The following is a 16,084-nucleotide window of genomic DNA, read 5'->3' as shown; positions in this document are numbered from 1 at the left end:
TTTGCCGATCTTTTACAACAAGTGCCTACACGGGGAGCTGTAAGTATTAGTTAATCCACCTAATATCTCAGTCCATACAGTGGCGCGATGGCTTGGCGCACTGTGCGAGCTGATGATCGAGACTCTCTTTTGCATCCGTGGTTCGAACCCCGGGTGATGACGTCTTTTGCCGATCTTTTACAGCAAGTGCCTACACGGGGAGCTGTAAGTATTAGTTAATCCACCTAATACCTCAGTCCATACAGTGGCGCGATGGCTTGGCGCACTGTGCGAGCTGATGATCGAGACTCTCTTTTGTATCCGTGGTTCGAACCCCGGGTGATGACGTCTTTTGCCGATCTTTTACAGCAAGTGCCTACACGGGGAGCTGTAAGTATTAGTTAATCCACCTAATAGCTCAGTCCATACAGTGGCGCGATGGCTTGGCGCACTGTGCGAGCTGATGATCGAGACTCTCTTTTGCATCCGTGGTTCGAACCCCGGGTGATGACGTCTTTTGCCGATCTTTTACAGCAAGTGCCTACACGGGGAGCTGTAAGTATTAGTTAATCCACCTAACATCTCAGTCCATACAGTGGCGCGATGGCTTGGCGCACTGTGCGAGCTGATGATCGAGACTCTCTTTTGCATCCGTGGTTCGAACCCCGGGTGATGACGTCTTTTACAGCAAGTGCCTACACGGGGAGCTGTAAGTATTAGTTAATCCACCTAACATCTCAGTCCATACAGTGGCGCGATGGCTTGGCGCACTGTGCGAGCTGATGATCGAGACTCTCTTTTGCATCCGTGGTTCGAACCCCGGGTGATGACGTCTTTTGCCGATCTGTAACAGCAAGCTCCTACACGGGGAGCTGTAAGTATTAGTTAATCCACCTAATATCTCAGTCCATACAGTGGCGCGATGGCTTGGCGCACTGTGCGAGCTGATGATCGAGACTCTCTTTTGCATCCGTGGTTCGAACCCCGGGTGATGACGTCTTTTGCCGATCTTTTACAGCAAGTGCCTACACGGGGAGCTGTAAGTATTAGTTAATCCACCTAATATCTCAGTCCATACAGTGGCGCGATGGCTTAGCGCACTGTGCGAGCTGATGATCGAGACTCTCTTTTGTATCCGTGGTTCGAACCCCGGGTGATGACGTCTTTTACAGCAAGTGCCTACACGGGGAGCTGTAAGTATTAGTTAATCCACCTAATATCTCAGTCCATACAGTGGCGCGATGGCTTGGCGCACTGTGCGAGCTGATGATCGAGACTCTCTTTTGCATCCGTGGTTCGAACCCCGGGTGATGACGTCTTTTGCCGATCTTTTACAACAAGTGCCTACACGGGGAGCTGTAAGTATTAGTTAATCCACCTAATATCTCAGTCCATACAGTGGCGCGATGGCTTGGCGCACTGTGCGAGCTGATGATCGAGACTCTCTTTTGCATCCGTGGTTCGAACCCCGGGTGATGACGTCTTTTGCCGATCTTTTACAGCAAGTGCCTACACGGGGAGCTGTAAGTATTAGTTAATCCACCTAATATCTCAGTCCATACAGTGGCGCGATGGCTTAGCGCACTGTGCGAGCTGATGATCGAGACTCTCTTTTGTATCCGTGGTTCGAACCCCGGGTGATGACGTCTTTTGCCGATCTTTTACAGCAAGTGCCTACACGGGGAGCTGTAAGTATTAGTTAATCCACCTAATAGCTCAGTCCATACAGTGGCGCGATGGCTTGGCGCACTGTGCGAGCTGATGATCGAGACTCTCTTTTGCATCCGTGGTTCGAACCCCGGGTGATGACGTCTTTTACAGCAAGTGCCTACACGGGGAGCTGTAAGTATTAGTTAATCCACCTAACATCTCAGTCCATACAGTGGCGCGATGGCTTGGCGCACTGTGCGAGCTGATGATCGAGACTCTCTTTTGCATCCGTGGTTCGAACCCCGGGTGATGACGTCTTTTACAGCAAGTGCCAACACGGGGAGCTGTAAGTATTAGTTAATCCACCTAACATCTCAGTCCATACAGTGGCGCGATGGCTTGGCGCACTGTGCGAGCTGATGATCGAGACTCTCTTTTGCATCCGTGGTTCGAACCCCGGGTGATGACGTCTTTTGCCGATCTTTTACAGCAAGTGCCTACACGGGGAGCTGTAAGTATTAGTTAATCCACCTAATATCTCAGTCCATACAGTGGCGCGATGGCTTGGCGCACTGTGCGAGCTGATGATCGAGACTCTCTTTTGCATCCGTGGTTCGAACCCCGGGTGATGACGTCTTTTGCCGATCTTTTACAGCAAGTGCCTACACGGGGAGCTGTAAGTATTAGTTAATCCACCTAATATCTCAGTCCATACAGTGGCGCGATGGCTTAGCGCACTGTGCGAGCTGATGATCGAGACTCTCTTTTGTATCCGTGGTTCGAACCCCGGGTGATGACGTCTTTTACAGCAAGTGCCTACACGGGGAGCTGTAAGTATTAGTTAATCCACCTAATATCTCAGTCCATACAGTGGCGCGATGGCTTGGCGCACTGTGCGAGCTGATGATCGAGACTCTCTTTTGCATCCGTGGTTCGAACCCCGGGTGATGACGTCTTTTGCCGATCTTTTACAGCAAGTGCCTACACGGGGAGCTGTAAGTATTAGTTAATCCACCTAATATCTCAGTCCATACAGTGGCGCGATGGCTTGGCGCACTGTGCGAGCTGATGATCGAGACTCTCTTTTGCATCCGTGGTTCGAACCCCGGGTGATGACGTCTTTTACAGCAAGTGCCTACACGGGGAGCTGTAAGTATTAGTTAATCCACCTAACATCTCAGTCCATACAGTGGCGCGATGGCTTGGCGCACTGTGCGAGCTGATGATCGAGACTCTCTTTTGCATCCGTGGTTCGAACCCCGGGTGATGACCTCTTTTACAGCAAGTGCCTACACGGGGAGCTGTAAGTATTAGTTAATCCACCTAACATCTCAGTCCATACAGTGGCGCGATGGCTTGGCGCACTGTGCGAGCTGATGATCGAGACTCTCTTTTGCATCCGTGGTTCGAACCCCGGGTGATGACGTCTTTTACAGCAAGTGCCTACACGGGGAGCTGTAAGTATTAGTTAATCCACCTAACATCTCAGTCCATACAGTGGCGCGATGGCTTGGCGCACTGTGCGAGCTGATGATCGAGACTCTCTTTTGCATCCGTGGTTCGAACCCCGGGTGATGACGTCTTTTGCCGATCTTTTACAGCAAGTGCCTACACGGGGAGCTGTAAGTATTAGTTAATCCACCTAATATCTCAGTCCATACAGTGGCGCGATGGCTTGGCGCACTGTGCGAGCTGATGATCGAGACTCTCTTTTGCATCCGTGGTTCGAACCCCGGGTGATGACGTCTTTTGCCGATCTTTTACAGCAAGTGCCTACACGGGGAGCTGTAAGTATTAGTTAATCCACCTAATATCTCAGTCCATACAGTGGCGCGATGGCTTGGCGCACTGTGCGAGCTGATGATCGAGACTCTCTTTTGCATCCGTGGTTCGAACCCCGGGTGATGACGTCTTTTGCCGATCTTTTACAGCAAGTGCCTACACGGGGAGCTGTAAGTATTAGTTAATCCACCTAATATCTCAGTCCATACAGTGGCGCGATGGCTTGGCGCACTGTGCGAGCTGATGATCGAGACTCTCTTTTGTATCCGTGGTTCGAACCCCGGGTGATGACGTCTTTTGCCGATCTTTTACAGCAAGTGCCTACACGGGGAGCTGTAAGTATTAGTTAATCCACCTAATAGCTCAGTCCATACAGTGGCGCGATGGCTTGGCGCACTGTGCGAGCTGATGATCGAGACTCTCTTTTGCATCCGTGGTTCGAACCCCGGGTGATGACGTCTTTTACAGCAGTGCCTACACGGGGAGCTGTAAGTATTAGTTAATCCACCTAACATCTCAGTCCATACAGTGGCGCGATGGCTTGGCGCACTGTGCGAGCTGATGATCGAGACTCTCTTTTGCATCCGTGGTTCGAACCCCGGGTGATGACGTCTTTTACAGCAAGTGCCTACACGGGGAGCTGTAAGTATTAGTTAATCCACCTAACATCTCAGTCCATACAGTGGCGCGATGGCTTGGCGCACTGTGCGAGCTGATGATCGAGACTCTCTTTTGCATCCGTGGTTCGAACCCCGGGTGATGACGTCTTTTGCCGATCTTTTACAGCAAGTGCCTACACGGGGAGCTGTAAGTATTAGTTAATCCACCTAATATCTCAGTCCATACAGTGGCGCGATGGCTTGGCGCACTGTGCGAGCTGATGATCGAGACTCTCTTTTGCATCCGTGGTTCGAACCCCGGGTGATGACGTCTTTTGCCGATCTTTTACAGCAAGTGCCTACACGGGGAGCTGTAAGTATTAGTTAATCCACCTAATATCTCAGTCCATACAGTGGCGCGATGGCTTGGCGCACTGTGCGAGCTGATGATCGAGACTCTCTTTTGCATCCGTGGTTCGAACCCCGGGTGATGACGTCTTTTGCCGATCTTTTACAGCAAGTGCCTACACGGGGAGCTGTAAGTATTAGTTAATCCACCTAATATCTCAGTCCATACAGTGGCGCGATGGCTTAGCGCACTGTGCGAGCTGATGATCGAGACTCTCTTTTGTATCCGTGGTTCGAACCCCGGGTGATGACGTCTTTTACAGCAAGTGCCTACACGGGGAGCTGTAAGTATTAGTTAATCCACCTAACATCTCAGTCCATACAGTGGCGCGATGGCTTGGCGCACTGTGCGAGCTGATGATCGAGACTCTCTTTTGCATCCGTGGTTCGAACCCCGGGTGATGACGTCTTTTGCCGATCTTTTACAGCAAGTGCCTACACGGGGAGCTGTAAGTATTAGTTAATCCACCTAATATCTCAGTCCATACAGTGGCGCGATGGCTTTGCGCACTGTGCGAGCTGATGATCGAGACTCTCTTTTGCATCCGTGGTTCGAACCCCGGGTGATGACGTCTTTTACAGCAAGTGCCTACACGGGGAGCTGTAAGTATTAGTTAATCCACCTAATATCTCAGTCCATACAGTGGCGCGATGGCTTGGCGCACTGTGCGAGCTGATGATCGAGACTCTCTTTTGCATCCGTGGTTCGAACCCCGGGTGATGACGTCTTTTGCCGATCTTTTACAGCAAGTGCCTACACGGGGAGCTGTAAGTATTAGTTAATCCACCTAATAGCTCAGTCCATACAGTGGCGCGATGGCTTGGCGCACTGTGCGAGCTGATGATCGAGACTCTCTTTTGCATCCGTGGTTCGAACCCCGGGTGATGACGTCTTTTACAGCAAGTGCCTACACGGGGAGCTGTAAGTATTAGTTAATCCACCTAACATCTCAGTCCATACAGTGGCGCGATGGCTTGGCGCACTGTGCGAGCTGATGATCGAGACTCTCTTTTGCATCCGTGGTTCGAACCCCGGGTGATGACGTCTTTTACAGCAAGTGCCTACACGGGGAGCTGTAAGTATTAGTTAATCCACCTAACATCTCAGTCCATACAGTGGCGCGATGGCTTGGCGCACTGTGCGAGCTGATGATCGAGACTCTCTTTTGCATCCGTGGTTCGAACCCCGGGTGATGACGTCTTTTGCCGATCTTTTACAGCAAGTGCCTACACGGGGAGCTGTAAGTATTAGTTAATCCACCTAATATCTCAGTCCATACAGTGGCGCGATGGCTTGGCGCACTGTGCGAGCTGATGATCGAGACTCTCTTTTGCATCCGTGGTTCGAACCCCGGGTGATGACGTCTTTTGCCGATCTTTTACAGCAAGTGCCTACACGGGGAGCTGTAAGTATTAGTTAATCCACCTAATATCTCAGTCCATACAGTGGCGCGATGGCTTGGCGCACTGTGCGAGCTGATGATCGAGACTCTCTTTTGCATCCGTGGTTCGAACCCCGGGTGATGACGTCTTTTGCCGATCTTTTACAGCAAGTGCCTACACGGGGAGCTGTAAGTATTAGTTAATCCACCTAATATCTCAGTCCATACAGTGGCGCGATGGCTTAGCGCACTGTGCGAGCTGATGATCGAGACTCTCTTTTGTATCCGTGGTTCGAACCCCGGGTGATGACGTCTTTTACAGCAAGTGCCTACACGGGGAGCTGTAAGTATTAGTTAATCCACCTAACATCTCAGTCCATACAGTGGCGCGATGGCTTGGCGCACTGTGCGAGCTGATGATCGAGACTCTCTTTTGCATCCGTGGTTCGAACCCCGGGTGATGACGTCTTTTGCCGATCTTTTACAGCAAGTGCCTACACGGGGAGCTGTAAGTATTAGTTAAACCACCTAATATCTCAGTCCATACAGTGGCGCGATGGCTTGGCGCACTGTGCGAGCTGATGATCGAGACTCTCTTTTGCATCCGTGGTTCGAACCCCGGGTGATGACGACTTTTACAGCAAGTGCCTACACGGGGAGCTGTAAGTATTAGTTAATCCACCTAATATCTCAGTCCATACAGTGGCGCGATGGCTTGGCGCACTGTGCGAGCTGATGATCGAGACTCTCTTTTGCATCCGTGGTTCGAACCCCGGGTGATGACGTCTTTTACAGCAAGTGCCTACACGGGGAGCTGTAAGTATTAGTTAATCCACCTAATAGCTCAGTCCATACAGTGGCGCGATGGCTTGGCGCACTGTGCGAGCTGATGATCGAGACTCTCTTTTGCATCCGTGGTTCGAACCCCGGGTGATGACGTCTTTTACAGCAAGTGCCTACACGGGGAGCTGTAAGTATTAGTTAATCCACCTAACATCTCAGTCCATACAGTGGCGCGATGGCTTGGCGCACTGTGCGAGCTGATGATCGAGACTCTCTTTTGCATCCGTGGTTCGAACCCCGGGTGATGACGTCTTTTGCCGATCTTTTACAGCAAGTGCCTACACGGGGAGCTGTAAGTATTAGTTAATCCACCTAATATCTCAGTCCATACAGTGGCGCGATGGCTTGGCGCACTGTGCGAGCTGATGATCGAGACTCTCTTTTGCATCCGTGGTTCGAACCCCGGGTGATGACGTCTTTTGCCGATCTTTTACAGCAAGTGCCTACACGGGGAGCTGTAAGTATTAGTTAATCCACCTAATATCTCAGTCCATACAGTGGCGCGATGGCTTGGCGCACTGTGCGAGCTGATGATCGAGACTCTCTTTTGCATCCGTGGTTCGAACCCCGGGTGATGACGTCTTTTGCCGATCTTTTACAGCAAGTGCCTACACGGGGAGCTGTAAGTATTAGTTAATCCACCTAATATCTCAGTCCATACAGTGGCGCGATGGCTTAGCGCACTGTGCGAGCTGATGATCGAGACTATCTTTTGTATCCGTGGTTCGAACCCCGGGTGATGACGTCTTTTACAGCAAGTGCCTACACGGGGAGCTGTAAGTATTAGTTAATCCACCTAACATCTCAGTCCATACAGTGGCGCGATGGCTTGGCGCACTGTGCGAGCTGATGATCGAGACTCTCTTTTGCATCCGTGGTTCGAACCCCGGGTGATGACGTCTTTTGCCGATCTTTTACAGCAAGAGCCTACACGGGGAGCTGTAAGTATTAGTTAATCCACCTAATATCTCAGTCCATACAGTGGCGCGATGGCTTGGCGCACTGTGCGAGCCGATGATCGAGACTCTCTTTTGTATCCGTGGTTCGAACCCCGGGTGATGACGTCTTTTACAGCAAGTGCCTACACGGGGAGCTGTAAGTATTAGTTAATCCACCTAACATCTCAGTCCATACAGTGGCGCGATGGCTTGGCGCACTGTGCGAGCTGATGATCGAGACTCTCTTTTGCATCCGTGGTTCGAACCCCCGGTGATGACGTCTTTTACAGCAAGTGCCTACACGGGGAGCTGTAAGTATTAGTTAATCCACCTAACATCTCAGTCCATACAGTGGCGCGATGGCTTGGCGCACTGTGCGAGCTGATGATCGAGACTCTCTTTTGCATCCGTGGTTCGAACCCCGGGTGATGACGTCTTTTACAGCAAGTGCCTACACGGGGAGCTGTAAGTATTAGTTAATCCACCTAACATCTCAGTCCATACAGTGGCGCGATGGCTTGGCGCACTGTGCGAGCTGATGATCGAGACTCTCTTTTGCATCCGTGGTTCGAACCCCGGGTGATGACGTCTTTTGCCGATCTTTTACAGCAAGAGCCTACACGGGGAGCTGTAAGTATTAGTTAATCCACCTAATATCTCAGTCCATACAGTGGCGCGATGGCTTGGCGCACTGTGCGAGCCGATGATCGAGACTCTCTTTTGTATCCGTGGTTCGAACCCCGGGTGATGACGTCTTTTACAGCAAGTGCCTACACGGGGAGCTGTAAGTATTAGTTAATCCACCTAACATCTCAGTCCATACAGTGGCGCGATGGCTTGGCGCACTGTGCGAGCTGATGATCGAGACTCTCTTTTGCATCCGTGGTTCGAACCCCCGGTGATGACGTCTTTTACAGCAAGTGCCTACACGGGGAGCTGTAAGTATTAGTTAATCCACCTAACATCTCAGTCCATACAGTGGCGCGATGGCTTGGCGCACTGTGCGAGCTGATGATCGAGACTCTCTTTTGCATCCGTGGTTCGAACCCCGGGTGATGACGTCTTTTACAGCAAGTGCCTACACGGGGAGCTGTAAGTATTAGTTAATCCACCTAACATCTCAGTCCATACAGTGGCGCGATGGCTTGGCGCACTGTGCGAGCTGATGATCGAGACTCTCTTTTGCATCCGTGGTTCGAACCCCGGGTGATGACGTCTTTTGCCGATCTTTTACAGCAAGTGCCTACACGGGGAGCTGTAAGTATTAGTTAATCCACCTAATATCTCAGTCCATACAGTGGCGCGATGGCTTGGCGCACTGTGCGAGCTGATGATCGAGACTCTCTTTTGCATCCGTGGTTCGAACCCCGGGTGATGACGTCTTTTGCCGATCTTTTACAGCAAGTGCCTACACGGGGAGCTGTAAGTATTAGTTAATCCACCTAATATCTCAGTCCATACAGTGGCGCGATGGCTTGACGCACTGTGCGAGCTGATGATCGAGACTCTCTTTTGCATCCGTGGTTCGAACCCCGGGTGATGACGTCTTTTACAGCAAGTGCCTACACGGGGAGCTGTAAGTATTAGTTAATCCACCTAACATCTCAGTCCATACAGTGGCGCGATGGCTTGGCGCACTGTGCGAGCTGATGATCGAGACTCTCTTTTGCATCCGTGGTTCGAACCCCGGGTGATGACGTCTTTTACAGCAAGTGCCTACACGGGGAGCTGTAAGTATTAGTTAATCCACCTAACATCTCAGTCCATACAGTGGCGCGATGGCTTGGCGCACTGTGCGAGCTGATGATCGAGACTCTCTTTTGCATCCGTGGTTCGAACCCCGGGTGATGACGTCTTTTACAGCAAGTGCCTACACGGGGAGCTGTAAGTATTATTTAATCCACCTAACATCTCAGTCCATACAGTGGCGCGATGGCTTGGCGCACTGTGCGAGCTGATGATCGAGACTCTCTTTTGCATCCGTGGTTCGAACCCCGGGTGATGACGTCTTTTACAGCAAGTGCCTACACGGGGAGCTGTAAGTATTAGTTAATCCACCTAACATCTCAGTCCATACAGTGGCGCGATGGCTTGGCGCACTGTGCGAGCTGATGATCGAGACTCTCTTTTGCATCCGTGGTTCGAACCCCGGGTGATGACGTCTTTTGCCGATCTTTTACAGCAAGTGCCTACACGGGGAGCTGTAAGTATTAGTTAATCCACCTAACATCTCAGTCCATACAGTGGCGCGATGGCTTGGCGCACTGTGCGAGCTGATGATCGAGACTCTCTTTTGCATCCGTGGTTCGAACCCCGGGTGATGACGTCTTTTACAGCAAGTGCCTACACGGGGAGCTGTAAGTATTAGTTAATCCACCTAATATCTCAGTCCATACAGTGGCGCGATGGCTTGGCGCACTGTGCGAGCTGATGATCGAGACTCTCTTTTGCATCCGTGGTTCGAACCCCGGGTGATGACGTCTTTTACAGCAAGTGCCTACACGGGGAGCTGTAAGTATTAGTTAATCCACCTAACATCTCAGTCCATACAGTGGCGCGATGGCTTGGCGCACTGTGCGAGCTGATGATCGAGACTCTCTTTTGCATCCGTGGTTCGAACCCCGGGTGATGACGTCTTTTACAGCAAGTGCCTACACGGGGAGCTGTAAGTATTAGTTAATCCACCTAACATCTCAGTCCATACAGTGGCGCGATGGCTTGGCGCACTGTGCGAGCTGATGATCGAGACTCTCTTTTGCATCCGTGGTTCGAACCCCGGGTGATGACGTCTTTTGCCGATCTTTTACAGCAAGTGCCTACACGGGGAGCTGTAAGTATTAGTTAATCCACCTAATATCTCAGTCCATACAGTGGCGCGATGGCTTGGCGCACTGTGCGAGCTGATGATCGAGACTCTCTTTTGCATCCGTGGTTCGAACCCCGGGTGATGACGTCTTTTGCCGATCTTTTACAGCAAGTGCCTACACGGGGAGCTGTAAGTATTAGTTAATCCACCTAATATCTCAGTCCATACAGTGGCGCGATGGCTTGGCGCACTGTGCGAGCTGATGATCGAGACTCTCTTTTGCATCCGTGGTTCGAACCCCGGGTGAAGACGTCTTTTACAGCAAGTGCCTACACGGGGAGCTGTAAGTATTAGTTAATCCACCTAACATCTCAGTCCATACAGTGGCGCGATGGCTTGGCGCACTGTGCGAGCTGATGATCGAGACTCTCTTTTGCATCCGTGGTTCGAACCCCGGGTGATGACGTCTTTTACAGCAAGTGCCTACACGGGGAGCTGTAAGTATTAGTTAATCCACCTAATATCTCAGTCCATACAGTGGCGCGATGGCTTGGCGCACTGTGCGAGCTGATGATCGAGACTCTCTTTTGCATCCGTGGTTCGAACCCCGGGTGATGACGTCTTTTACAGGAAGTGCCTACACGGGGAGCTGTAAGTATTAGTTAATCCACTTAACATCTCAGTCCATACAGTGGCGCGATGGCTTGGCGCACTGTGCGAGCTGATGATCGAGACTCTCTTTTGCATCCGTGGTTCGAACCCCGGGTGATGACGTCTTTTACAGCAAGTGCCTACACGGGGAGCTGTAAGTATTAGTTAATCCACCTAACATCTCAGTCCATACAGTGGCGCGATGGCTTGGCGCACTGTGCGAGCTGATGATCGAGACTCTCTTTTGCATCCGTGGTTCGAACCCCGGGTGATAACGTCTTTTACAGCAAGTGCCTACACGGGGAGCTGTAAGTATTAGTTAATCCACCTAACATCTCAGTCCATACAGTGGCGCGATGGCTTGGCGCACTGTGCGAGCTGATGATCGAGACTCTCTTTTGCATCCGTGGTTCGAACCCCGGGTGATGACGTCTTTTGCCGATCTTTTACAGCAAGTGCCTACACGGGGAGCTGTAAGTATTAGTTAATCCACCTAATATCTCAGTCCATACAGTGGCGCGATGGCTTGGCGCACTGTGCGAGCTGATGATCGAGACTCTCTTTTGCATCCGTGGTTCGAACCCCGGGTGATGACGTCTTTTGCCGATCTTTTACAGCAAGTGCCTACACGGGGAGCTGTAAGTATTAGTTAATCCACCTAATATCTCAGTCCATACAGTGGCGCGATGGCTTGGCGCACTGTGCGAGCTGATGATCGAGACTCTCTTTTGCATTCATGGTTCGAACCCCGGGTGATGACGTCTTTTGCCGATCTTTTACAGCAAGTGCCTACACGGGGAGCTGTAAGTATTAGTTAATCCACCTAATATCTCAGTCCATATAGTGGCGCGATGGCTTGGCGCACTGTGCGAGCTGATGATCGAGACTCTCTTTTGCATCCGTGGTTCGAACCCCGGGTGATGACGTCTTTTACAGCAAGTGCCTACACGGGGAGCTGTAAGTATTAGTTAATCCACCTAACATCTCAGTCCATACAGTGGCGCGATGGCTTGGCGCACTGTGCGAGCTGATGATCGAGACTCTCTTTTGCATCCGTGGTTCGAACCCCGGGTGATGACGTCTTTTACAGCAAGTGCCTACACGGGGAGCTGTAAGTATTAGTTAATCCACCTAACATCTCAGTCCATACAGTGGCGCGATGGCTTGGCGCACTGTGCGAGCTGATGATCGAGACTCTCTTTTGCATCCGTGGTTCGAACCCCGGGTGATGACGTCTTTTACAGCAAGTGCCTACACGGGGAGCTGTAAGTATTAGTTAATCCACCTAACATCTCAGTCCATACAGTGGCGCGATGGCTTGGCGCACTGTGCGAGCTGATGATCGAGACTCTCTTTTGCATCCGTGGTTCGAACCCCGGGTGATGACGTCTTTTGCCGATCTTTTACAGCAAGTGCCTACACGGGGAGCTGTAAGTATTAGTTAATCCACCTAATATCTCAGTCCATACAGTGGCGCGATGGCTTGGCGCACTGTGCGAGCTGATGATCGAGACTCTCTTTTGCATCCGTGGTTCGAACCCCGGGTGATGACGTCTTTTGCCGATCTTTTACAGCAAGTGCCTACACGGGGAGCTGTAAGTATTAGTTAATCCACCTAATATCTCAATCCATACAGTGGCGCGATGGCTTGGCGCACTGTGCGAGCTGATGATCGAGACTCTCTTTTGCATCCGTGGTTCGAACCCCGGGTGATGACGTCTTTTACAGCAAGTGCCTACACGGGGAGCTGTAAGTATTAGTTAATCCACCTAACATCTCAGTCCATACAGTGGCGCGATGGCTTGGCGCACTGTGCGAGCTGATGATCGAGACTCTCTTTTGCATCCGTGGTTCGAACCCCGGGTGATGACGTCTTTTACAGCAAGTGCCTACACGGGGAGCTGTAAGTATTAGTTAATCCACCTAACATCTCAGTCCATACAGTGGCGCGATGGCTTGGCGCACTGTGCGAGCTGATGATCGAGACTCTCTTTTGCATCCGTGGTTCGAACCCCGGGTGATGACGTCTTTTGCCGATCTTTTACAGCAAGTGCCTACACGGGGAGCTGTAAGTATTAGTTAATCCACCTAACATCTCAGTCCATACAGTGGCGCGATGGCTTGGCGCACTGTGCGAGCTGATGATCGAGACTCTCTTTTGCATCCGTGGTTCGAACCCCGGGTGATGACGTCTTTTGCCGATCTTTTACAGCAAGTGCCTACACGGGGAGCTGTAAGTATTAGTTAATCCACCTAATATCTCAGTCCATACAGTGGCGCGATGGCTTGGCGCACTGTGCGAGCTGATGATCGAGACTCTCTTTTGCATCCGTGGTTCGAACCCCGGGTGAAGACGTCTTTTACAGCAAGTGCCTACACGGGGAGCTGTAAGTATTAGTTAATCCACCTAACATCTCAGTCCATACAGTGGCGCGATGGCTTGGCGCACTGTGCGAGCTGATGATCGAGACTCTCTTTTGCATCCGTGGTTCGAACCCCGGGTGATGACGTCTTTTGCCGATCTTTTACAGCAAGTGCCTACACGGGGAGCTGTAAGTATTAGTTAATCCACCTAACATCTCAGTCCATACAGTGGCGCGATGGCTTGGCGCACTGTGCGAGCTGATGATCGAGACTCTCTTTTGCATCCGTGGTTCGAACCCCGGGTGATGACGTCTTTTGCCGATCTTTTACAGCAAGTGCCTACACGGGGAGCTGTAAGTATTAGTTAATCCACCTAATATCTCAGTCCATACAGTGGCGCGATGGCTTGGCGCACTGTGCGAGCTGATGATCGAGACTCTCTTTTGCATCCGTGGTTCGAACCCCGGGTGATGACGTCTTTTACAGCAAGTGCCTACACGGGGAGCTGTAAGTATTAGTTAATCCACCTAACATCTCAGTCCATACAGTGGCGCGATGGCTTGGCGCACTGTGCGAGCTGATGATCGAGACTCTCTTTTGCATCCGTGGTTCGAACCCCGGGTGATGACGTCTTTTGCCGATCTTTTACAGCAAGTGCCTACACGGGGAGCTGTAAGTATTAGTTAATCCACCTAACATCTCAGTCCATACAGTGGCGCGATGGCTTGGCGCACTGTGCGAGCTGATGATCGAGACTCTCTTTTGCATCCGTGGTTCGAACCCCGGGTGATGACGTCTTTTGCCGATCTTTTACAGCAAGTGCCTACACGGGGAGCTGTAAGTATTAGTTAATCCACCTAACATCTCAGTCCATACAGTGGCGCGATGGCTTGGCGCACTGTGCGAGCTGATGATCGAGACTCTCTTTTGCATCCGTGGTTCGAACCCCGGGTGATGACGTCTTTTACAGCAAGTGCCTACACGGGGAGCTGTAAGTATTAGTTAATCCACCTAACATCTCAGTCCATACAGTGGCGCGATGGCTTGGCGCACTGTGCGAGCTGATGATCGAGACTCTCTTTTGCATCCGTGGTTCGAACCCCGGGTGATGACGTCTTTTACAGCAAGTGCCTACACGGGGAGCTGTAAGTATTAGTTAATCCACCTAACATCTCAGTCCATACAGTGGCGCGATGGCTTGGCGCACTGTGCGAGCTGATGATCGAGACTCTCTTTTGCATCCGTGGTTCGAACCCCGGGTGATGACGTCTTTTACAGCAAGTGCCTACACGGGGAGCTGTAAGTATTAGTTAATCCACCTAACATCTCAGTCCATACAGTGGCGCGATGGCTTGGCGCACTGTGCGAGCTGATGATCGAGACTCTCTTTTGCATCCGTGGTTCGAACCCCGGGTGATGACGTCTTTTGCCGATCTTTTACAGCAAGTGCCTACACGGGGAGCTGTAAGTATTAGTTAATCCACCTAATATCTCAGTCCATACAGTGGCGCGATGGCTTGGCGCACTGTGCGAGCTGATGATCGAGACTCTCTTTTGCATCCGTGGTTCGAACCCCGGGTGATGACGTCTTTTACAGCAAGTGCCTACACGGGGAGCTGTAAGTATTAGTTAATCCACCTAACATCTCAGTCCATACAGTGGCGCGATGGCTTGGCGCACTGTGCGAGCTGATGATCGAGACTCTCTTTTGCATCCGTGGTTCGAACCCCGGGTGATGACGTCTTTTACAGCAAGTGCCTACACGGGGAGCTGTAAGTATTAGTTAATCCACCTAACATCTCAGTCCATACAGTGGCGCGATGGCTTGGCGCACTGTGCGAGCTGATGATCGAGACTCTCTTTTGCATCCGTGGTTCGAACCCCGGGTGATGACGTCTTTTACAGCAAGTGCCTACACGGGGAGCTGTAAGTATTAGTTAATCCACCTAACATCTCAGTCCATACAGTGGCGCGATGGCTTGGCGCACTGTGCGAGCTGATGATCGAGACTCTCTTTTGCATCCGTGGTTCGAACCCCGGGTGATGACGTCTTTTACAGCAAGTGCCTACACGGGAGCTGTAAGTATTAGTTAATCCACCTAACATCTCAGTCCATACAGTGGCGCGATGGCTTGGCGCACTGTGCGAGCTGATGATCGAGACTCTCTTTTGCATCCGTGGTTCGAACCCCGGGTGATGACGTCTTTTGCCGATCTTTTACAGCAAGTGCCTACACGGGGAGCTGTAAGTATTAGTTAATCCACCTAATATCTCAGTCCATACAGTGGCGCGATGGCTTGGCGCACTGTGCGAGCTGATGATCGAGACTCTCTTTTGCATCCGTGGTTCGAACCCAGGGTGATGACGTCTTTTACAGCAAGTGCCTACACGGGGAGCTGTAAGTATTAGTTAATCCACCTAACATCTCAGTCCATACAGTGGCGCGATGGCTTGGCGCACTGTGCGAGCTGATGATCGAGACTCTCTTTTGCATCCGTGGTTCGAACCCCGGGTGATGACGTCTTTTACAGCAAGTGCCTACACGGGGAGCTGTAAGTATTAGTTAATCCACCTAACATCTCAGTCCATACAGTGGCGCGATGGCTTGGCGCACTGTGCGAGCTGATGATCGAGACTCTCTTTTGCATCCGTGGTTCGAACCCCGGGTGATGACGTCTTTTG

This window comes from Apostichopus japonicus, chromosome 11, assembly GCF_037975245.1.
Source record: "Apostichopus japonicus isolate 1M-3 chromosome 11, ASM3797524v1, whole genome shotgun sequence".
NCBI classification, from domain to species: Eukaryota; Metazoa; Echinodermata; class Holothuroidea; order Aspidochirotida; family Stichopodidae; genus Apostichopus; species Apostichopus japonicus.
Note: the sequence above shows the minus strand (reverse complement) of the source record.